The sequence below is a fragment of the Lycorma delicatula genome, chromosome 10 (assembly GCF_047948215.1).
Source record: "Lycorma delicatula isolate Av1 chromosome 10, ASM4794821v1, whole genome shotgun sequence".
Taxonomy (NCBI): domain Eukaryota; kingdom Metazoa; phylum Arthropoda; class Insecta; order Hemiptera; family Fulgoridae; genus Lycorma; species Lycorma delicatula.
Genome location: NC_134464.1, coordinates 94,374,902 through 94,400,729, shown reverse-complemented (window position 1 = coordinate 94,400,729; position 25,828 = coordinate 94,374,902). Strand labels below are relative to the sequence as shown.

General features: G+C 32.0%; 1 protein-coding gene across 6 annotated transcripts in view; it reads left to right on the top strand.

Annotated features, from left to right (window-relative positions):
- PCB (Pyruvate carboxylase) overlaps positions 1–25,828 on the top strand; it is a 225,975-nt gene that overhangs the window by 28,044 nt on the left and 172,103 nt on the right. For 4 of the 6 annotated variants that reach the window (XM_075377324.1, XM_075377318.1, XM_075377323.1 and 1 more), the window contains exon 1: positions 1,641–1,885. The exons of the other annotated variants lie outside the window; for them this stretch is intronic. The gene's annotated coding sequence lies outside the window, so the exon portion shown is untranslated. Of the gene's footprint in view, positions 1–1,640; positions 1,886–25,828 lie in introns of those variants that run through there. 6 annotated transcript variants of the gene reach the window in all.

The window sequence follows — 25,828 nt, the reverse complement described above, 5'->3', positions numbered from 1 at the left end:
TTTTGTTATAGTTTCAACCATATTTTAAATCTTTATCAACCGATTCGAATTAATGAAGTATAATTTTGTTCAAAATAAAAGACTTAACATTTTATTAATATAAAATATTTTAAAAACATAAATCATTTAATGAAATGTTAATCAAATGTAATCATTTTAAAATTAAAAATATTATTCGTTGAAAGTAGTATTTAAAAATCTATTAATGACTAAATAATTTAAACGGCTACTATCTTGAAATTTTCAAAGATAACACTTTCAGACTTTTTGATTTTGTAGAAAATGTTTTTGGATACTTAATTTTTTCTTAAAAATGTACATTTTTATTGAAAAAAGAAAACGGTGACAAAAGAAGATTGAAGTGATGATGTAAGATTTTTTCCAGATCTTATCGTTCAAAATCAGTTTTTAATTTGGACGAGTACATCCGGGGACTTACTATCGGAAACAAATTAAATTTGTTTAAACAAACAATCTACGATAATTAACGTCGAAAAGAATCGTTAAAAATACAAACTAGAAATACGTATCTAAAAAAGAAATGTAATTATATCTTTTGGTAGGTGATAAATTGTGTTAGGAGATGTAAAAAAAAAGAATTATACAAAAAAGCAGTATAATCATAACCGAACAATCAGTTATCGTATTTTTATAACTGTCCAGTTCTCTGAATATTAGACCGCGACCATTTTTTACTGAATTTAACCGAATTAAACTTTCAGTCCGTCCTCATGTATTTCTTTTTTCTTTTTTTTTTTTAGAAAACGAGTAAATGAATAATTATTTAATTGCGTTCTGATAGAAGAGATGGAACGTTATATTTTTATCGACACAAATTGTTATAATTAAATACTTATTTTAACTAAGTTATAATTACTTATTTATATTTTAATGTTTTCTTTCGTAAAATCTACATACTTTTTTGAGAAAGGCATGATGCTGAGTAGTACTATAAAAGCGGTGTTAAAAACAAATAAGATTTAAAGATAGAGTAAATGTGAAATTTTAAGTATCTAAAATGCAGCCGCTCAATAAGAAATTAAAAATGATGTGTTACGTCAGGAATAAAAGAAAGACCATGTGTTCTATCCGTACCGTACGGATTGCTTATGTTGTAATTAATGCTAAGCTACCTTGGCGACAGAAACACCCTTTTCCCTTAAAGAAAAATACGAGCTGCCATTTTGTCACACGGAAACCTTTATGAAAAAAATATTTCATTTATGTCATTATGTGTAATAAGCGACCTCGTTCCAAAATTTCATGAAAATAGGAAAATAATTTTACGTTGTCCACGATCGCGTCACAAATTCGTAAACTAACCGACGAACAAGTTGAAACAGAAACTCTCTTCACTCTGTCAGTACGTTTATTTAAATAGAAAAATTATTTTTTTTATTTCGATAAGTTGATTTTATTACGACTAAATTTACAACACTTAATAATAAATTAAATATTATATAATATGTAACAATGTAGATTAAAAATGTGCCGACTAAAAACACCAATTAGACCGTGCATTCCCGCATATTCATACAACGAACAGCGACATCCTGCGAAACTAAGGAGTCACGTGACTATCTTGTTTGTAGTAACTTGTAAAAGAGTGAGTTAGGTGACTTCACAATTTCACTGTTCAGTGTGCTGCGAGCGGTCTTAGTTAATGGTTCTGTAACTGTACTGAAGTTTAAGTTGCGGCCTGTGTCACCTTCAAAAACTTTATTCGTTAATATTAAATACTACTTTATATTATTATTTTACAGTGTAATATAATCTTTAATTTACTTTTTTATTATAATTAGACTTTTTTTATTCTCATCTATTAGTTTCATTAACGACTAAGTGAAAGTATATTTATTATTATTACTACTACGAATAACTTTACGTAAGTAAATTATACTATGAATTTTTTAACCGACATCATTTTTTCATTCGTTTTCACAAATTAAATAAATTTATTATTATTTATTTCCGACCCCATCCGTTCAATCCCTTTATATGTAATAATTAATATAATTATACTCTCGTAAAATATTAATTCAGATTTTTTACTTAAATTAGTTACCGTAATTAATAAATTATTAATTGAAGTTGCTAATATTTTAATTGAAACTAATATCTCCAAAAAATAAATTATTTTTTACACGTCGAAAAATCAGTAGAATATTTTAAATGCCTATTATGTAGATTTGATAAGGAAATTACCTATTGTAATTAGTACCGTGATTCGACTTCCAAAAAGTTTCTACATATCTTCGCTTTTCACATCTCCCAGATCTCAAAACCACCGTCAGTTCAAAAGTTTATATATATATATATATTTAACTTTCTTTTGGACACGATAACTGCCGTAATTTTACGCCAATCACTTTCAAATTGATACATAAAATATAACGACCCAAAATCTCGGTCGAGTTCGTTAATAGGCAAAATCGGACCACGGGGATGGAAATGGGGGGCTTTTTCGAAAAACCAAAATATCGCTTAATTTTCTTAGTAAAGTAAACCGTTTAGTAAGTAACTTCCTAGTAAGTAAAATATCGAATTCGTATAAAGTTCCTACTATTTTTTGGATAAGGGCCTAAAACTTATCTAAATATTTTTATATCGCCGACCGTTGGCCCTGGGGGTGGAAAAAATGGGGTTTCGAAGACAAAAAAATCATACCTCTCTTAATAGGCGCAGTATCGAATCGGTTTAAAGCGGTCGTTAGTTCCCTAAACATTACGTAAAACGTTTTGATATATCCAAACCTTACGGCAAGGGATGACAAAAATGTTGCTGGAATTGTAAGAAGATGAACCTTGTCGTATGCTAAACGTGCAACCGTTGTCGTATTGAATAAATTTGAAGTTTTTCTTAACTTTAAGATGGAAATCTATTTTATCCCCTTTTTTGGAGCGGTATTCCGGCGTGCCGAAGGGATTATTGTATATTAAAAAGGCTTCCATAGTATTTCTCAAATGTGTAGAACTCTGGATTATTTTGATGACTTTACTCTTTTTTATTTCATTTCCTGTTATTGTAATCTGTTTGAAAAGGTATGATTATTAATTTGATCGGTATATTTTTTCTATGTACGGTTTAGTTTTCGCTAAAATTACCTACCTGTTTCAACGATAATTATGGTATTTTGTAGAGGAAATTAATTAATTTATTTTTTATAAAACGATTTATTCGTTTACTTTTGATTTACGTTTTGGAAATACGATTATCATAAAATAAATAAATACCTGTAAAACAACGAAAAAAATAAATATAAAAAAAATCACGATCAAAATAAAGTAGATTTTACTTAAATTATTACTTTTTATTTAAATTCTAATATTTTTAAAACACGTTTACTATGGAATTATGAAAGTAATTCTATAAAAAATTACATAGTTATTCTATAGTAAATTATTAACATATTTTAATTAAACAATACCTCGGCAAAATTAAAAACGTAGTTTTTAAGAATTTTTAAATTATTTATAATACATTACCTAGAAGTACTTTTCTTTAATTTTATTTTAAATTTTTCAAAAATAATTGACAACATGACTAAGCAATTTTATCGCTGAATAATACCGTGAATTTAACGTCTTAATTAAAAGATCTGATTTCGGGTCCATAAGTTTTTCCAGATTATTTAAGTGGAATATTTTATAAATAAAATTTAAGTACCGTCGGTTTGAAAATATTTTACTATTTCTTTGTCGGCATAATCGGTTAGTATTAGATTTCCTAGCGTAATGATTTATGTCTGATATTTTTGTGTCGTTTAAATTATTTCTATTTGGTCGAATATTTTGCGTTAACATGTCCTACATATTTATACATATACTGGATGTTTCTAAATCGGTGGGCTGGATATAATTTTTCGGATTTTACTTGTAAAACTAAACAAAAAATATCCTTAAGAAAAATGACAATTTCTCCTTCGTTCTCCCACTGTCTTATTGTTTTGTTATTTTTATATAAAAATATATATCTCAAGTTCGGATAAATAAATCACATTAATATTTGGTAAGCGTATTGTTAATAAAGTTTTAAAATTAGCGAACAATCAGGACTTAAATATCTTCGCAAATTACAACATGGCGGCCATGTTTATTTTTCAATCCGTTATATCTCCGTAAATATTAATTTTATCAAAATTTATTTTTGCTAAAATATTATGCCTTTTATTTTGAACAAGATTATATTTTATTTTTTTAAATCGGTTAACTGGAGTAAAATCGTAACTCGAGTTACGGCAGAAAAGCGATGTAATTTTGTGTCGTAATTACTAGGTCTATTATCGTGAGAAAATTATTACTTAATTTGATACTGATTTACAAAACCTTTTTTTTCCGTAGAGGGAGGGAAAAGCTCTACCAGCCGCCGTCAGGCCCGCTCTGACGGCAGTGCGGGGCTCACACTCTCTAAAAAACCTCCCTGTTCTTCCCGTAGGAATTGCCTGGCCGCGATTCATGAACACGGTTCCTATGGGACGGGTGCGGGATACACGTACTGCCGGGTTCTGAGCAACAGGATCTGAAATTCATCGGGAGTCATCAGCAGGCGACGAACCGGGTGGGCCCCCGCTGCCCCAACCTGAAGACCGGCCGTCACCCACTACCCATCCGCCAGCTTACCCTTGATGATATCCGTGATCGTGCACTCTACCACAGCCCGGCTCCTCCTGGACCTGAGCATGCAGTCCGTAACGTTATCAGGATCTAGATGTCCCAGAGTCTGATAACATTCTGCCCGCGATTGCTCCCGGTGGTGGCAATTGAAGACGGTACGTTCAACGGAGTCAACCTGTCCACAGTAGACGCACAGGTCTGACTCCGTCCGTCTGAACCTCTTGAGGTACAAGAGGAAACATCTCGATTACCCCCGAGGGGAGAAGATCCTGCCTCGTAGCGTTTCCGGTCGCTACAGCATCCGTTCCTAGCCACTAGCGGCTTTAACGGATACAAGAGGAAACATCTTTATTTTTGTTAAAGAGGCACCCACCTTGGACTATTCCGGTAGCCCACCACCCCCGCAGTTTCTAGGCCGAAGCCTTCGCCTGCAGTCCTCAAAAGCCCTCGGAACTAACATGCCATAGAGGCATTCGCCAGGCTGAGATGTGCCCCCCTCAGCCATCCTCGGTTACCCTCCGGCGTCATCAGGAGATTCCTCGGACCGGCACACAAATGCCAACCCGGTCGTATATTTCAACAGAATCGCTGTCCCAGCAGCCTAGATACGTCCTAGTCGTGGACGAATCGCGAAACCTTGCGTGCCCTGCTCACAACACACTCCGACGATCTTCAACCGCGGGCCTCTACAAGAGGAAACAGTCATTTCCTCTTGTAGAGGAAATTTCTTTATCTTGTAGAGGAGGTGACAGTCATTTCCTCGTAACGAGCTGGGTCAGCTCATAACCCACCTCACCGTAGATTCTCTCCACCAGGGTTTAATCGTAGGGAGAAACCCCAGTGCCCAAGCGTCGTTCCTAGATTCCTCCCAAAGTCTTTTTGCGGTGTTCATCTGAATGATATTCAGGAGTGGGAGGACGCCCTGCAGCTCTTTCCTTCGAAAGCATAACCCTCCTTACCGCAAACGGGACACTTCGTGGCGTGGGCGCAGTTTTTCTTCCGATGGCCAGGATCACTGCGGTGCGGTTGAAGCATACCTTCGATCTATCCGGCCCAGTATCCTGGCGCCCAACACCTAAAACATCTTTCTTCGGATGATCGGAAGGAAAGCCTGCAGGCCGCCAGTCCTACGTTCAGTCGACCCTTCGATAGTAGTGCCCCTGTATTAAATGCCGGTATCGCCACCGTCGCTACTTTTGTTGCTCCAAAAGCCGGCCTCATAGACACTACCTCGACAACCCGCCGGAGAGCCTCTAGTGACTCTTGTTTGGTGATCAAATCATCTATATCTATGACCGCAACGTGGACTCGCCGACCTCTCTGCCTCCCGCAGACATATTCACTCCTTGCACTTTTTCCGCAATTTCACTCTTGAGTCTCTCCGCTGTTTCTCCCTCAGCACTAAGCTGAAGATCCTCACCGTCGCCTTTCCTAGCCGAAGTCAGATGACACACTATCCTTTACTACCTCGAGAAGGTTGGCGTTTCTCTCTTCCGCTTTACAACCACCGCAGCACCGGGCGCTCCTGCCGGCCTTGTCTCTTTGACATTTCCCCTCGACTGCCTTCCCACCGAAGCCGACTTCTCCAAGTGTTCCGATAATTTCTCCTTACATCTTCATCCGTGGTACTCTATGATCCGTCTCAGAAAGTAATTTATAATAGTATACTTAACGATAAGTAAAAACAATTAATATTTAATCGAATCGAACGTAAAGTGGAGGACATGAAAACAGACACAAAATTATATCGATTTTCTGATGTAATCACGAACATCAGAAACCGCCATTTCATCAGCCCACCGTTTTAGAAACACTCTGTTTATATGATATATATCATGACAGATCATAATAGCTGAAAAAATATCGCATGACTCGGCCAGTGTAGCCAGGAAACTGTAACTTAATAATAACAAATATTTTATGAAAGTAATGAAAAAATTGCTTTTCATTTTGGGTCTGGAATATAATATAGCTGGAAAAGCTACCTGTATAGTCCTAATTAAGTTTTTTAATTTAATTTAATAAGTGTTTTTTTTTTTAAACTAAAGTACAAGAAAAACCTTTTAAAAATGTATCTTAAAAGAGTTAGAACCAAAAACAAAAACAGTATATAGAGTATATAGTATATATAGAGTGTATATATATACACTATATATACTATATATATATATATATATATATATATATATATATACACTCTACAAAAGCAAAATTTCGTTAAGCTTAATCTGCAAATATGAATTGTTATAGAAAAATCTTTCTTAAAATTTATTCTCCATTTTAAGAGAGATATTTTTTTAAATATTCATAAATATAGGTTAAGCTTAAGAAAATTTTCTTTCGTAAAGTTTTCTCTAAATTTAACCGTTCCTTCGATTAAGTATAAAATTAAAAAAAAAAGATTTTCAAAAATGTTTGCATTTTAGCTTTGGGATCTACAACTTAAAAAAATTGTAGTAAATTTATTCACAGCTTTATGTATGAAGGATAAACTTTCAGAAAAAGGTTTGAAAGATATTTAAATCAAAGAGATATAAAAAAGAACAAAAAATACTTATTTTGATTTTAAGAGAGGGGATTGATTTTTTGAAAAAAAAAATTTTTTATCTTTATACTTGCATTGTAGATACCAAAAGTTGATTTATTAAAAGTTTTCTCTACAACGCCTTAGAAGAGAAAAACAAAATTGGTTATTTTGAGTTACCCCCATCATCCTTAACGAATTTTGAAAAAAAATTAATATCATCGATGCCGCATCTACACGTAGAAATGTTTGGCCAGATTTGTATTTGTATCCGTTGGCCGATACACACAGTGTATTGGCCGAATGTATTGCCGATGGATGTGGACATTTTGAGCAGCTAATGTATAACACTCGCTGTATGTTTATCAAATTACGTAATTTAAATGAAAAATACTGCGGAATATTTAAACGAAAGTTTGGCTAAGATTATTTTGAGAGAAATAGATTTATAATTTAAATCTTTGTTTTGGTTTTCATAACCGTTTAGTTGTGCTTGGTTTTCGACAAAAACAAATTTGAAAATATCGTGTTCAGTGTTCTTAGACGTTGATTACATCGCTTTTTTAAAAATTAAATTCTCTATAAGTTTTGTAGAAAACGTATATGCATTTATTACTTATTTAAGAAAGTTATTTTAAGGTAAACATTAAAAAGTTATTTTTTGGACCCCTAATTTTGGGTTTTAAGTCAGATATCTTAAAAACTAAAGGAGATACAGCTGTCGACTTACTTAATTGATTAATTTCGCCTTTAGCTTAACTTCCAAAAAATTTCAGTACGACCTCATTTCTGTGGGTGAGCAAAAACCCAGGCGTAATCTTTCGCTAGCCGTAACCCTCTAACGAAGCGTTTTCAGACCGATGAACTTTTTTCATCGTTCAGATAAGCGGAATACATTTGAAAATTCATGCAGATTCCTCGTGAAACACTCTGTATATGTATATATATATATATATATACATATTATATTATATATATAATACATATTATATATATATTTGGTATACGTGGATAAATTTAACTTAAAATATACCTGTGTTCTAAAGAATCTTAGGCGTTCGTGGCGCGAGTGGTAGTGTCTCCTCCTTTCATCCGAGGGTCCCGGATTTGAATCCCGGTCAGATATGGCACTTTCACACGCAACAAAAATGGTATTTCATCTCATCCTCTGAAGCAGTAACTAACGGAAGTCCCGGAGGCTAACAAAAAAGTTACGCTCCCTATATTAGTTTCTTTACTACTCATTTCTTTGCATTCTTTATCGTATTTTTATCAAAAATCAAGTTTCTTTCTTTACGTTTCTTGCGATCGGATGTTTTTTAGGGAATAAATATTTTTAAACAAAAAAAAGGTTAAATTAAACGTAGACAAATATGAAATCGGGTAATAAATGTATTGAAAAAATTTAATTTGCCTTTAAATTTTAATGTTTTGGATTTAGCGGCAAATTAAGGGATTATAAGTTGTTTTCTATTTGGTGGCGAGCTCAAAATGGCGAATTTAAAAAAAATTTTCAAAAAAGTAATTTTTTTTCATTTTCAAGTCAGTCAGATTTTTTTTTGTTTATTTTACAATTATTCATATATATATATATATATATATATATATATATATATATATATATATATAGTATGTATAATCAATGTCCTAAGCACGCGTATTAATATTCTAGTTATGACATACAAAATTTATTGTTTGTTTTTCTAGTACAGATTTCAGACAGCTTCTCTAAAGAATTTTCGATAATTTTTTTTTTTATTACGTGACTTGGTATTTACTGTATTTATTGACGGTTATTGAAAAATGATATTTAATTATCCATTTTTTTTGCGTATATTTCATTATTCTTGAGTAAAATAGATAGGCCAATTATGCCTTTGTAGGTCGTAAAGAGACCAGTAATTTTTCCTTTAAAAACTTAGCTTTGGGTATTCCAGTGTCCTCATAAACAAAAAGAAACTATATACGAAATCTTTCTTTTTATTGATTATCCGGCGTCTTCCATGATTCGTTTGCAGTAAAATTTGTCATTAAAATCCTCTCAGACTTTCTCGTTGCTTAGTCGGGGCTTCGATTTTAGAAAGGCCAGGGGAACTTGCATTAATTGAAAACACTGTAGATTTCATTTCAGTCTTCCGATGATCATCCATATCCTATTAGATGAGAATTCTTGGAGCCTTCCGGAGAATTTCCATACAGTAATCATGTGGCTGTGCGTCTTTAGTTTTGTCAGTCTCAAGGACTGGTCCTGCTTTGTTTGACAAATCCATCGACGGATGGGTATTAGGTTTGTCGTTCTTTTTTCTTACTATTACCGTAACATTTTCGTTTCCTGATTATTAGCAAAACTTGTAAACGGTGAATCGGTACTCTTTTACAGGTACTGATTTTAGGTTTGACGCGAAAATCGTTTTTCCAGAAAAAAAACGCTTGAGTAATTTACTTGCTGTTATGATCAACAAGATCAGAAGAAATTATAAGGGTATCGGTGTTCGTGCGTAAATGTGTCTTACCGAATGTTCGTACAATTAAAAGTTCGCTTCAAAGTAACTTTCCACAGGAAGTTTGTCTTCTGTATTGACAGTTTCATTGTAATAACGGGACGAGTTGGTGAATCAGATTTCATTTCCTTTCCTTTTTAACTTCTTTTTTTTTTAAATTTAAATATATTGATTTATTAATAATTAATTATTAACCTCCGATTGTAAAAAAAAAATACAATAAATAATAATTCAATAATAACAAAAAAAGAAAAAATCAGAAGTTATTAATGAAATAAAATTTTATATAATTAAATTTTATGTTACTTTTTTATGTACTTTAAAAAATGTGTATATGAAATTTAATAAGCGTACAAGGAAGTCATGTGGTGTCAACATCAGATATTTTTTATTAATTTACAAAATAATATAACATTTACAATAGTAATACTTACAAGTTTATAATAACTGCTGGAAATATCCACCGAGATTTTCAATACATGCATCAACGCGTTTTCTTACATTGTTTGCAACCGTTTTCACTGTAGCAGCAGTGATATTTGATATACAGTCCTCAATTTTCTTTTTTAAGTTCGTCTAGTTTATGCGGGTTATTTGAATACACATTATCTTTCAAAAAGCCCCGCAAATAAAAATCGGGTCCGGTGAACGAGGAGGCCAGACCACGAAAAATTATCGTCATCGAAGAAATTGCGTACTACTGTCCGTCTGCTAGCAGCCAACAGTCACGTTCATCAGCATGTAGCAAAGCTATAAGCTGCATGAGTATTTCTTGATATCGTTCGGTTGTGATGGTCTCCGAAAAAAAAAGATAGACGGGACGATTCTGAAGAGAACAATTTTGAAGAGACTTGTTTTGGAGAACGAAGAAGCGTTTCATTTATAGTTTGCAGACTGTCCTCAGTTAAAAAACTTGGACGGCCGGTACGCTTACGGTCGTGTACACTACCTGTATCCCGAAAACGATTAAAAAAAAACGGGATGTAGTGGATTTGTTTGACACATTAGCATCTGGAAAAGCATTTAAAAAATCTTGACACTTCGCGTACGATTTCGATTCGCAGTAACTCACAACCGTATAGACTCGTTGTTCTTGCGTAAAAGACATTACTCTCTTTTTCTGTTTAGTCTTCGGAACCTCCGTAAGGTATTACTTCAGAGGATGAATGAGGATGATATGTTTGAATGTGAATGAAGTGTAGTCTTGTACGGTCTCAGGTCGGCCATTCCTGAGAAGTGTGGTTAACTGAAACCCTACCACCAAAGAGCATCGGCATCCACGATCTTTTATTCAAATCCGTATAAAAGCAACTACCGAAAAAAAGGCATTGCTGCTCGGACTAAACAAACTGCTTGTGCCACGCCTACTGTTGCCCGGAGGCGTGATCTAGCAGTGATAAAATAGTGCAGAGTAAAGTTACCCTAATTAAAATATCTTTTACAAATTCAAATGTCATTCCTACAAAGCAGAAAAATTTTGTCGTATGACTTTACAATAATTTTGTATGTGAGTATAGGAAAATACATTTTACGTAATAGGTTTTTATAAAATTTTATTTAGCACTCAAACCGTTTCTAGTAATTTTGTTTTTTGTGTTTTTTATGGAGTACTCAATTCATAGTTTTATTTTTACAATTCATGAATTATGCCGGCCTCCGTGGTGCGAGTGGTAGCGTCTCGGCCTTTCATCCGAAGGTTCCGGGTTTGAATCTAGGTCAGGCATAGCATTTTCACAAGCTACGAAATTATAGTTTTATCTCATCCTCTGAAGCAATATTTAGCTGTGGTCCCAGAGGCTAAAAAAAATAATCGTGAGTTATGCACATTCACTCACCGGATTAAAAGTATCAATTGATTCGTTATATTTATTGAAAATCTATGCCACGGTTTTGAAGTCACAAGTGTACTAAAATACGAAAACGTAAACCGTGTCAAATTTATTACCTTCACCCTAAGAGGTTTAGAGGAAAACACAATAAATTTAAATATAACTTTTTACTTCCTTGTATAAAGTAAAGGAAGTATTGTGATCGCGAAAAGTTTCGGTTATTAAATTTCAACGGAAATGTCCATTTTGACTAGTTTCGGCGTGACGTCTGTACGTATGTATCTTGCATAATTAAAAAACGATGTCATATTATGTTGAAATTTTGGATTTAGGACTGTTGTAACATCTAGTTGTGCACCTCCCCCTTTGATTGCAATCGACTGAACCAAAAGCGTTAAAAAAAGCCCAAAATCCAAAAAAAAAGATTTTGAACCTTTTCTTAACCGCAGTAATAAGCCCTCATTGAGAGCTTTTCAACCGTATAACATAAGCGGTACTTATTTTCATCGGTTCCAGTGTTTGACGGGTTTTCGCTCAGAATTCTTTCGGACAAAACCGATTGACGTGAAATTTGGACAATAATTAGAGAATAGCTGAAGGAACAAAAGTTATATAGTGTGCTTTTACTCTAGGGGTAGATGCCACCCCGTTCTCGGTGGTGGAAATTATTACATTCCAAATAACAGCAGAAATCAACGGGGGAATAACTCCTAAGCAAAAAATGTTCTATAATAATTTTTTGTAGAGTCAATACTTTTTGAGTTATTCGTGATTGAAAATGTTGATTTTTCATCCGCTATTGAACAATTTTTCACGAATAACTCAAAAACCTTACGTTTTATTGAAAACATTATTTAGCAAAAATAAAGCTTACAAATTCACAAAGAGACTGTTTTTTTTATTTCTGTAGATGCAATACGAATCGAGTTACGAGTATGTTTCGTTGAAAGTAACTTTTTGTTCACCGAAAACTGAAGTTGAACTTTTCAACGTTAAATAATGGAAAAACGGAAAATATTTCAAAGAAAACTTAGAAAATATTTATCAAAACACTTGAAAAGACCTTACAATTTGCGTCGGTAAAAGTCATTAGCATAAAAACTAACGGAGTTATGACGGAAATAAAACGGTTGTCTCGCTTTTTCGGAGGAAAAATTAGCAATGAAACTAATGACTTTTCCGCAAGAATTAAAATTGAACGTAATCCTTTTACAATTTACTTTATTTAAGTACTAAAAATATATTCTAGAGGTTTGGCGGGTTTGCAACGCCTAGATTTGAAAAAAGGTTATTCTAATTTCAAAACGTTTTTGAAATTTCTTAAAAAATTTCCTTTTTTCACAATAATTCAAAAGAAAGTACGTAAAAAATGCTACAGTGCAGAAATTTATTTATTTTATTTTTTTGTACTGAAAATTTTGTTTTTTTTATTTCTGTAGAATAAAAATCGATTGAGATATCACCGTTAGAAGTTTGCATTTCAGTGCGAAGACCACCTTCCCTAAGCAGTTTAAACTCAAAAATGAAGGGCTCAAGGAATCTGAACTTTACATGTCTTATAGCCCTTGAAATTCCCTGCAAAATGGTTTTTTGACCGATCGGATACCTTAAAAAGTAAGGAAGTTATCGTTGAATGTGTATGTGTATATATATATATATATACATGTTTACATATTTACATATGTAAACATATATATATATATGTATATATATATATACATATTTACATATTTATATATAGATGAAAGTACAGGTAGGAAAGAAAAGTAATAGAGCAAGACGTAGGCGAACACCTGCTGATGGATGATAGAACTTTGTGTGTTGTACACGTATATACGTGAGAGTATATCTCTTTTATACGGTATAGTCAATGCATTTCCAAAACCGAAAGAATAAACACGCGGTGCGCTTCGTTAATATTACCTTTTAAAAATTATTGAAATAAAGTTATTATTTTTTTATTAATAAAATTGTAAGTATATCAAATTCACGTTTCATCATTAAATTCATCGTTTAATACACGAGCAGAAATTCAATTTTTATGATAAAATGAAAAATATGAATTATTTTAAATAAATTCATTAATTTTAATTTTAATGCTGAATATTTTTAAACGAATTTTTTATTTGGTTAACTTTAAAAACGCCCTCTGAGGTACTTCATTATTAAATGCACAGTATTAAATAAAATTCGTTACAAATTCTTTAATGTATTTTTTAAGGTTATACGCACGTATTTTTTGGTAACTGTTATATACGTTTCATATTTTCAGAATTCACCTATACACACTATTTTTGAATCGGATATTTAAGAGATGTAATTGCAGATGCAAGTATGCATTAATTATTAATAACAATGTTGCACGTTTATGATATCGAGATAATTTCCATCACAAATAACATACACATTGTTAATAATTTTAATCACTAGGCCTGTTTATAAGGTTTGGGACGTTGCAATAAATTATAAATTACATTAACAACTGTAAAACATTTTGTAATCCATTGTAAATGTACAATTAAAGCATTTTAATCGGTTGAAAACTAATTTTTTTTCGTCATTAGGGTGGATTATAAGGGTTGCAGTGTTGTAACACGTCATAAATTACGTTTCAGAATATGGAAGAATGTTTATTGTACACGTTTACATGATTTTGAACTACATCTATAATTTTAACAATTTTTTTTTTCATAAGGTGTAGTTATTAAGGGTTGAAACAAAATCGCTTCAAATCAGATTTCATATCATTTTTTTTTAACTTTTTTTTATGATTTAAATATAATGATTAATAATTATTAACCCGTGATTGTAAAAAGGTTTTAGAGTAAATAATTATTCTATTGTATCGATAGAAAAAGGTATGAAAAAATCAGAAGTTTATAATCGATTAACATTTTACGTACTTTTAAAAATGTGTATATTTAATTTAACAGACGTAGTCATGCGATGTCCACATCAGAATTTTTTAAACTAGTTTTTAATAGTTCAGTCGTGATGTATAAGTTATCTTTTTTCATATTTAAATTATTTATATGAAATATTACGTAATAGTTACGCAGGTAGATAGTACTAAAATTAAAACTTATTTTTAACCGAATTAAACAAATATTAATTATACAACCCGTTTTATTTTGTAGCATGTTATGTTAGTTTTCCGAAAGCGGTAGAATAGATAAGTAAGAACTGATTTCTATTTCCTTAGGTTTTCTTGTTTCAAAATAAGTTAACGAATATAAATAGATATTCAACATTTTACTATAAACTAGTTTACCGTATTTATTATATCTTTGATGAAATTCACCCAAGTCGTAAAATATAAGCCGTTAATGTAAAACAAAAAAGGAGTAAACGATGAATATTTTAATTCGTTTTTACGAGGGATATCTCTCGTAAAGTAAAGACCGCTGAGAAATTTCTCTCCTTAAGGTTGGCGAACCTGTGTCGTTCATGCCCACAGTAATGTACACACTGCAATGTTGTCTGTAAGTTGTCGCGTTGTATTACCTTTGATTACGTGTGAGTTATTACGTTATAAACTGAATAGGAAAATCGATTTGCTGCCGACTGTGTAATACGTGGAGTCATACGTTTTTTAAACCGTCAAAACCTTAAGCCGGTTGAAATTCATTGGCGGTGTACGGTGATAATGCGATGAATGAAAGAAATTTCCGAAAACGGTGTGAAAGGTTTAGAAATAACAGAATTAATGTGCACGATGAAAAACGTTCGGGGAGGCCCTCGATAATCACAGAGGACTTAGTGAAAGCGTCGATGATGAAATCTGGAAAGATCGTCGCTCAACGATTTCCGTCCTGGACCTTCTCTTGCTTGATGTTTTAAGAGCTGTTGTCGGTCGCACTTTTCGTGACCGTTTAGGCTTTAGAAGGTTTTGTGCGCGTCGGGTGCCGCCAGAAAATGGTGATACGTTTTTAATTCAATTGTTACCGGTGGTGAAACACGGGTTTCGTATTACACGTAAGAGAGAAAACGGCAGTCAAGTGAATGGCGTCATCCCGAATCACCAACCAGACCGACAAAGGTCGAGCCACAGCCGTTTGTATGCAAATTGGTAGCCAAAGTCTTTTGGGATCGGTTGGCGTACTACCGATCGATTTCACGCCACGTGGGACGACTATAAATGCAGAAGCCTACTGCGAAACTCTGCGTAAGTTACGGCGCGCCATTCAAAATCGGCGATCTAGGTGGCTGACTGACGGCGTCGTCCTGCTGCATTACAATGCACGTCCTCATGTTGCGGGTCCGACCCGTGATTTACTGAGAACATTTGGATCGGAAATTTACGGATCACCCGCCATATAGTCCGGGTTCTTATTACCATTTGTTTGGGAAATTGAAAGAATTTTTGAGCGGTAAGTAATTTGCGACTGACGAACTTAAAAATGCGGTTAATCAGCAGCTAAATGGACTGGCGGCAGAAGAATACGACGAGGGTATATTGAGACTGGTGTATCGCTACGATAAATGTCATGTGGCGATTATACAGAAAAAGGTACGTAGTTTAAGAGAAATAAAAAAATATTTATAAAGTTTTCAGAATAATTTTTGTTACAATGAAACGGTCTTTCTATTGCGCACCTTAGTGCCCAAAATTATGAATGTGGGGAAAAACTTTGATTTTTAGGTGGACTTATTAAGTAAGGGACCATAAAAATAGGATGAATAATTCACCGATGTCTGAACAGGGATTAAGCCTGGAAAATATTAAATAAAACTTTCTTTTTTTATCAATTTTTAGTAATTTTCTCTGTGAATTACTATTCTTTGTTTCATGATAGATTGATGGAAACGAGCTGTTTTTAAAAAGAAAACTGTGTTCAACAAAAATTCCTTTTCCCTTACACAAAATTTTGTTAAAGTCGAATTCAAAATATTACGCTTAACTTTGATAGACACCTTTATTTTGGAAAATTACAATTTTTCAGGCTCCAGTAATATTTTATAATTGTGTTTTCATATTTGTTTTGTTTGTTGTATGACTTAACCGTAACGGTTTTAAGTTCCCTTATTTTTCACATGTACCTTCTGAAAATATGTTTACTGTTTTCAAGAATAATAACCGTTTAATGTAGACTTATAAAAAAAATAAGCGAATGATATTTTTCATTGAGAAAAATATGATGTTGACATCAGTACATCGTTTTTAATTTTCTTTCAATATCATTCCAAAATATTAAGCCATAATGCCATATTTATTTTGCTTATCAGTGACATTATCGATACAGTAAACATCAGTACTTTCATAGAAAGGGACTATGTCTGACGAAAAAATTTATCATTACGTCAAACTACTCATTTTTATTGTGAAAAACTTTAACGTGATCGTTTTAATTAATTATACAATTCAAAATGTATGTCGCTAAGTACCATTACTAACTAGACGGTTAGTCGACTTGATATGAAATACGTTTCACTCTAAATATAATATAGCCAACGTCAAGAAGGAGGAAGACAACCTTGTGATGATACCGGTCACCACACCACAAATTCCGTTCCAAGCTCTGATGAGCTTTCCTGGAGTTCGTCTTTTGACCCTCAGACACCGATTACTTATCGTAGTCATCAGCCGGGCCTCTGTCAGGACTCCACCGATGCAAATATCTCGGTAGACCTTTCCATCGATGACTTTAATTCGACTCGACTCGATAGCGGGATCCCGCGCCTCACACGAATATTCGAAAAAGACAAATATTTATTAACGAAACAAAAATACAAAAGCACAAGTTAGATCGCTGTGACAGTACTTTATGTTTAATCGAGTCGTATAAACACAAAACCTTTAATCATATACCGCATAAAAACTGTTGCTCGCGACAGCGGCAATTTTGACCTACAACTGCTCCGAGGTGCACCGATTAATTGTCAAAAATAGCGAGAATAAATACGTATGTGAATATATATGTAAAAAAAAAATTTTTCCGTTTCATTCACCAGCGAGCTAACGGTAGATTTTTGGGTCAGGATATATCGTATCCATCGATAATATTTAACCGTGCAAAATATAATTTTACCGTATGGGATTATCTGTATACTGTGTGGTGAACGTCATTTATTTTGACAGATAGTTTTTTTATTCTATCGTGAAATAATTTATTAAAAAATAAATACGGCCTTTACTCAGTAAGATACTGCAGCGAAATATTAAAATATAATTTAAGTCGATTTAAGAGTCCTTTCTTTTATTTACATAATATTTTTGGTTTAAATAAACTTTGAATAACTTTGTATCGGAATTATGTAACGTTATCGTTGAATTTTGTAGTTTAATCCATCGCACAAGTTCAATATTATTATTTTCACCGGTTCTTATGTATTACGGAAGTAACCTCTAAGTACTTTGATCTTGACTAGGATCAATTAACATTAGGTTTTTTTAAAAAATTAAATTATAATTGCGTCGTTGAATTGAATAAGATAACCGGTTTTGCATCGTTACATAATACATATTATCGGTAAATGTATTGTTTAAATGTACGATAAAATAAATAACAAAATTATTTTTATTAATTTATGTTTGAATAATTATCAGGTTGTAAACAGACAGCTTAACTATTTGAACGTTTGTTTGTATTATATAAAATATTAATTTGTTTTTAACATCTTACATTAGTTGTTTTGATTTGTACAAATTTATATATACACGATAATTATCTTAATAAAATACCTGTCGTAATTGACAAAGATATATATATATATATATATATATATATATATATATTCGTAGAACATATATTGATAATGTTAAAAGTAGGGTACATTTTTAATTACGAATGAATTGTTGTTGTGGAACTCTTCGTATATAGAAATACTTCTTTATCTACCAAGAATTTGGATAATATATAAATTTTTAATGAAATAATTAGTTGATAGCTATGAAATAATATATTATTTATTTTTTTTTTTAAATCATCTTTTAGCCATTTTTATTTGGGAGTAGTGGAAAAATAATTTAAAAATGATTAATAATGCTTAAAAATAAATGTATTGCTTGTAAAAGAACAACATGATTATTGTTATACGTTTAAGCTTGTTGTCAGAAAAAAATCCGTTTCGTACTAAGTTTGAATTGGCGTTAATAAATTTTTTTAACTTAATAAATCTCAGTTAAATCGGCAATACTTAACGATAAACGTATCGGTATCAGAAACTACAAAAAATTACTCTGACTGCATACTTAGCTTTATCGATTCTAAAAGGAAACCGTTTACTTTCATCAAGGTTTAGATTTAAACGATCGGGAATTTACGTAAATTACAACGATTAGCATATTAAACTTTATTTTTCGTTATTTGAATATTAAGTAAATACACTATCGTATTTTTCATTACGATAGCGTGGATAAATTATTATTAGTTAATATTAACTTTATGTAAGTAATAATGAAATTAATATTTGTAGTGCGCATAGTAATATCGATATTTTGCCGGCCACCGCGGGGCGAGTGGTGGTGTCTCGGCCTTTCATCCGGAGGTCCCGGGTTCTAATCCCGGTCAGGCATGGCATTTTCACACAAAAATTGTCTCATCCTCTTAAGCAATACCTAATAGCGGTCTCGGTGGTTATAAAAAAATCGATATTTTAGGCTACAAATTTTTGCATCCCGCTATATTTATGTCTCGATCCACGTCCATCAAGAATAGACTGGGAAACATTTGCCTAACTTTGTACGCATTATTTTTCTCGACTTTATTATATAAGTATTAACTGAGATACATTACAGCGGGTTTGGGTGATTCGTTAATTTATCTCTAAATTATAAACGCACTTTTAAGAAAACACGATTAATGACGATCATTTTTGAGACGTTTGTGTACGCTTCAGTTATCTTTTTACTTCCTTGTACGAAGTAAAGGAAGTATTGTGATCGCAAAAAATTTCGATTTTCAGATTTAAACGGAAATATCCATTTTGATTATCCCTGAATCCATTTTGACTAGTTTCGGTGTGACGTGTGTACGTACGTATCTCGCATAACTCAAAAACGATTAGCCGTAAGATGTTGAAATTTTGGATTTAGTACCGTTATAACATCTAGTTGTGCATCTCCGCTTTTGATTGCAATCGGTTGATCCAAAAGCGTCCAAAATCAAAACAAATTGGATTTTTGACTTTTTATTAACCGCAGTAAGAATTCCTCATCGAGAGCTTTTCAACGGTGTATCATAGCGGTACTTATTTTCATCGGTTCCAGAGTTATAGCCAAATAAAATTTTAATTAATGAAATATTTGGATCTTATAAGAGGAAGGAACATCGGTTTGTCACAATTCATTTCCTTTTTTTAACTTATTTTTTTTAAATTTAAATATATTGATTTATTAATAATTATTAACAGAGTTTGCAAAAAAATTACGATAAATAATAATTCAATAATAACAATAAGAAAAATATATGAAAAAATACCAGAAGTTATTAATAAAATAAAATGTTATGTACTTTTCATTTTAAAAAAATGTGTGTGTGTGTGTGTGTGTGTGTGTGTAATTTAATAGGCGTGCAAGGAAGTCTTGTGGTGCCCACATCAGATCTTTTTATGCTGAAATCGATACAAGTGCGATTACTTACGATTTTGAAGTTATATATATTTGACCGCTTTTATCCAAACACATCACGAACGACCTTTATGTTTATTATTGATTTTGAGGTTACATATAACATACTTATATCGTCGAAATAGGTAGATCGTCATTATGAATATAAGTATTTAAATCGGTTAAATGTTTACGGGCGAAGTATTTGTTCTACATGTCGTTTCTCAAATTTTTCATACGATTTGAAGTAATTAATAAAATTAATAAAATCGGGTGCAATCCCTAAAATATTCACATCAAACAGGGAGAAAACTAATCGGTTGACCTTTTTCTGTTTAGCCTCAGGAACCACCGTAAGGCCGTAGAGGATGATATGTATGAATGTAAATTAAGTGTTTAATCGGGTTTCAGTTAACCACACATCTCAGGAACGGTCGAGCTGAGACTGTACAAGACTACACCTATTTTTTATTTTTTAATAAAAATAAGTGCAGTCTTGTAGTCTCAGTTCGACCGTTCCAGAGATGTGCAGTTAATTGAAACCCGACCGCCAAAGAACACCGGTTATCGCAATCTTATATTCAAATCCGTATAAAACTGACTGTCGTTACTAGGATTTGAACCTTAGAAGGCTCTCGACTTCGAAATCAGCTGATCTGCGATGACGAGTTCACCGCTAGATCGATCCGGTAGGTTAACTAGTCGATATTAGGTCTTTTTATGTAGAGTTTTTCCAAGTTTATAAATTATTTTGCCCTCTGAAAATTTTTATTGAAGCTGGAAAATTTTCATTCTCAAAATTTATTTTAATAGATATACGAGAAAACCTTTTTTTGGAAAAATTCTTCTAATAGTTTTTAAAGAAAATATATTAAATTAAAAAATATTTACGATTACTTTGATGCAGATAGAATATTTTGTTTAATAATTAATGAACTATATAAGCTTTTGTGTAGAAACGGAATATATTGTAGCGTTCAAAAAACTTTCATAACGATCGAATTTCAAACTTGAAAGCTTTCACATTAAAAGCAAAATATTATCAATCCACCACGATGATAAATGAAATTCATTCTCTGTAAAGAATTAGTCGAATAAAAATTGTTATTTCAAATTTTTAAAACGACGAAATAGAAATAACGGAATAGTTAAATTTTTGTTGTTAGACGTTTGACTGGTTTCATGAAATTTTCCACTTTTTTTGTACAAATTCTTACTTTTACCCTCCATATTTATGGAGGGTAAAATTACCCGATTAAATTGTTAGATCGATTAAATTGAAACGTCAAATTTTTAGTTATAACTTTTTTCCCTTTAACGTATTCATTATTTTATATTAATGAAACCGTGCGTTTCAGTTTTTATTTCGTGAAAATCATTAATATATTTCTCAAAGTATATGCCAAAGGATAATTTGCAGTCAGAAGGCTAAATTTTACGATCGTCTAGTCCTGTATTTTCGTATGATTTTAAAATTATCAATTTTTATAAATCGGATTAGAAGACGGTTAATGTTAAATTTACAGTTAAAAAAATATTTTTGCGTAAGGTTTTGGCTACTAAAAAATTCGGGTTATTCAAAACTTAGCGTATCGTAAATAAAACCTTGAAAAATAATTTAAAATGTTTAAATAAACCCTACAAGGTTTGAAAGGTATAGAATCTGCCAGAATCGTTGAAACTTTAAAATATTATTTAGTTTTCGCTAAACTTCTTTAGCCATTTCCCTTCTAAAAGAATTCGCCTAATAGAAATTACATGATTTTCTCTTTTCTTTTCTTTTCTTTCGTAATAAATATTTGTTTACTGTTTCTATAGATAATTTGAGAAGACTTTATACAGTGTGATATTTAAGTAAGGAAACAGCTTTATATTTTATATCTGAGAGGTATTTGAAAGCAGAAAGAAATGGAGTTCTACATAGTTAAAAAAAAAAAATGCATTACGGTGGGTTTGCCATCCTGGATCCGCTTTATTGGATCAAACAGTAGGAAGATGTACATGCGACAAACGATTTCGATTTAAAATTTTACAAGAAAAACAACGGTGAAACCTAATGCAATCGTTTTCGATTTATAAGTCAAAGTTACAACGGGGCAAAAATCGTGTTAACAAAGCGAGGTAAAGCGCGCGCACTGCATGAACAGTTTTATTGCATTTTACATTCATAATCTATAAAAAATTGAATTTGAAATAGCGCTATAATAAACAATAACTAATAACTCACAACTCTATCGCTTCAGAGGATGAGATGAATGATTTGTAGAGTTTGTGAAAATGCCATGCCTGACCGGGATTCTTCTTATTAATTATAAATATTTGTAAAAGTAGATAAACTTTTTATACTCGGCTAGTCTATTTTATCATCTGATATTTTATATTTATTATTTTTCTAATTCTTAATGTATTGTTCAGTCTAGATTTACATTTCATTCTGTCATCGTACGCTCAAATCGACTCATATCTTCATCAAAAATGTAATATTCATATAATATAAACTTAAATAGATATTTTAGATGTAGAGATTATTACGACATATTAAAAATTATATTTAACCGTGAACTGAACAACGACCTTTATTTATTAGAAATATGAACCGGCGATTTTAAGATATAGAATAAATACACCCGACTGAGGTATTAAACCAAGGCGGTTAGTTATTCGACGACTAATTAATCGGCTGATAATATTTACTTTAAATATTACGATATTTATATTAAAATTTTAAATAAATGTTTTCGATTGTAAATTACTAATGAAATAAGTTTTGAAAGCATACCGTTTTACAATAAATGTTCAAAATCGCTTCCCCTCTACAGCTTGGCAGTGTGCTAAGCTCAAGTAATATCCGTTTATAACTTGTTTTATCATGTCTGGTTGTACACAAACAGATTCGTCATTTATTCTTCGTTTCACTTCGTCGATGTTTGCAGGTTTTGTTATGTAATCGTTTGTTTCAGATACCCCCCAAAAAAAATAAACCAGAGGAGACAGGTCTGGGGATCTGGCAGGTCATTCTACGACCTATCCGGCAATTTGAAAAATGTTTACTTAAAATTTGCCGTGACCTTAGATAATAATTAGGTGATGCCCTATAACCCATCGGGTTGGTCTAGAGGTGAACTCGTCATCGCAGATCAGCTGATTTTGAAGTCGACAGTTCTAAGGTTCAAATCCTATCTAAATAGTAGTATATCGTATTATAATTTCAAATAATCGTTAATAACTTTCTTTAAGCTTCCGGTAATTTTTCAATCGACTTCACTTAAATTATTTCAATGCCGTATTCGATAAATAAATATATTAAAATAAAAGTGAAAGCGAATAGTCTTTACGCTATTGAAATAGCTAATTTAAATTCGATTTGTTATTGAAAAATATATTTAAAAATTTTTAAATTATTTGTTGATTGTTTTTAATTTAATTGCGTTTTTAGAAATATCCGTTATGGAAACAAAGGTAATTTGGAATAACTAATAATAACTACAGGCAAGTATTAACCGATTAGTTAATTTATTGACGCGTATAAATATGGGTTGTTTCCTTATAAATATATAAAGAATACACAGGTACACATTACCTTCCTATATAAAAAAAAGTATTTTTATATAAAGAAAGTATTTTAATAACCGATTCAGGTCAAATCCAAAACTTAATACTTTTCTGCGACACATACACAGAATTATTTTGGAGAACTAAGAAATTGAATCTCTCAAATACGGTTACGATGATTTTCATAGAATTTTATTACTTTTTCACCACAAACAATTTTATATCGCAAATTATTATTATTATTTGCCAATCTCCGAGGCGGTTGATAGCGTCTCGGCCTTTCATCCGTAGGTCCCGGGTTCGAATACCGGTCAGGCATAAGCTTTTTCATTAGCTACAATTTCCATACGCAAGTTTCTACGTGAATGTTTCTTCAGTAAAAAAAATTTTGACGATTTACCATAAATTTATTAAAAAAAGAAAAAAAAGATTACGTTTTACTTAATCTTTTACGTAGCAGATACCTGCGGCTTCGCACGCTAATTATAATTCTTGTAACAATTGTCGAGTTTATAAATCGCTAATAGTACGTGTAAAATATTAATTTTTTGTTGTTTATCAACATCCAAAGCATTAAGTAATAGATTCATCATTCATTTTCCTCGATACATAAAATCAATATTTGATAATTTTTTGAGATATTTATGAACGTGCAGTAATACGATTCATATAAATAGAGAGATAAATAAAATCTTTATTTTTGTAGATTAATGCAAAAAATAATTTTTTTATATACGTATTTAAACTAGGCCTCATTATAAACTACGTATTTAGTTCTTCAATTTTCACAGCAAATAAAGAGGTCGCTGCTCTAGCTTCTAGCTAGTTAGCTGCTCTAGCTTTAGTCGAAAAGATGGCGCATACAACTGCCCGTGAGAAAGCAAGCAGCTCGTAAATCTACACCGACTGTAAGTTTGATCTTGTGACTTATTGATGGTCATTGCAAAACATATATTAACTGGAAGCGAGTCTTAAATTGAAAAGGAAAGTTATTAGGTACGATTGGAATTCTAGGAATAAATACAGTTTCTTTTTTACCGCAGTCTGTTAATAGTCGCTTAGATGAAATTTATTTTGAGGGATCTAAGTTTCAATAGATTTCCATTACATAACTTCAGATTTTTGATGAGTATAATCGGAACACCTACTATTAATTTTTGAGCGGGTAATCTTCATACCGATAAAAAATCAATTGAAATGGAAGTCGGGTAAAGAACTGTATTCTCTTCGCTCGAAACCGCATTAATGGAGTAGTTTGTTTTTCCTTCTCTTGGAAATTTTTGCGGTATACAGCTATTTATTTCATTTACTTTTTCATTTCTTAGTGCTAGTATCACAGACTCGCATAACCACGCATCATCGTGCAAATTTATAGACTCGCTGAGTCCATAAAACGTTTTCGATCAACTCTAACATTGAAGAAACGGTAAGACAATGTCGGTGGCAGACGGGCGGAGCGAGTAATGCAGCGCACTGTTGTACTCGCTTGTGGGCGTGTCAAGAATGTAAGCGAATGAAACTGGTAATAACTCCGGTTCACTTTAATATATTGTTTTTGAAAAAACGGTAAACCTTCTGCTCAACGCCTGCTACGAGCGTGCAAAATTTATTGAAATCGGTTCAACAGATTCTGAGATTAGCGCGAACAAAAAACCCAAGAGATTTATTTATTAATATAACATATAGATTATATAGATACATAGATTTATTAACACGACCTAATTATAAAAATTGAATTTTCAGAAACGATTTATAAGATTCGGTACTTACGTAGTAACGCCACCGCAGCTACAGCTTTCGGTGGAAAATGGGCCGATATAGAGTTTAACATAGATTCAAAACAGTCTCTTTCTTAATTTTAATAAATGGTTATTTATATTTATTTATATAATTTAACCATACTTAACCTACGCTTCGCTCGATAACCTTGACTAATTACAGAAGTGTTTTGATTATTTAAATAATAAATAATTCCTGAATTTATTAAATAAATACTCAAAAAATTACGGTGTTAATTAGTCAAGGTTAGCGAGCGAAGCGAGCGTAGGTTAAGTTTGGTTAAATTATATTTATAAAATAAATAAATTTATATTATTTTCCACCGAAATCCGATTGACTACTTTGTTTTTAAATAAAGCTGTAGCTGCGTTGGCGTTAATACCTAAGTACCTAAGATTCTTATAAAATATTAATATGTATATTTTTGAATAAAATTTTACAAATGTTTTAAGCAAATTGGTAAAAACATTAAGAACCCCGCT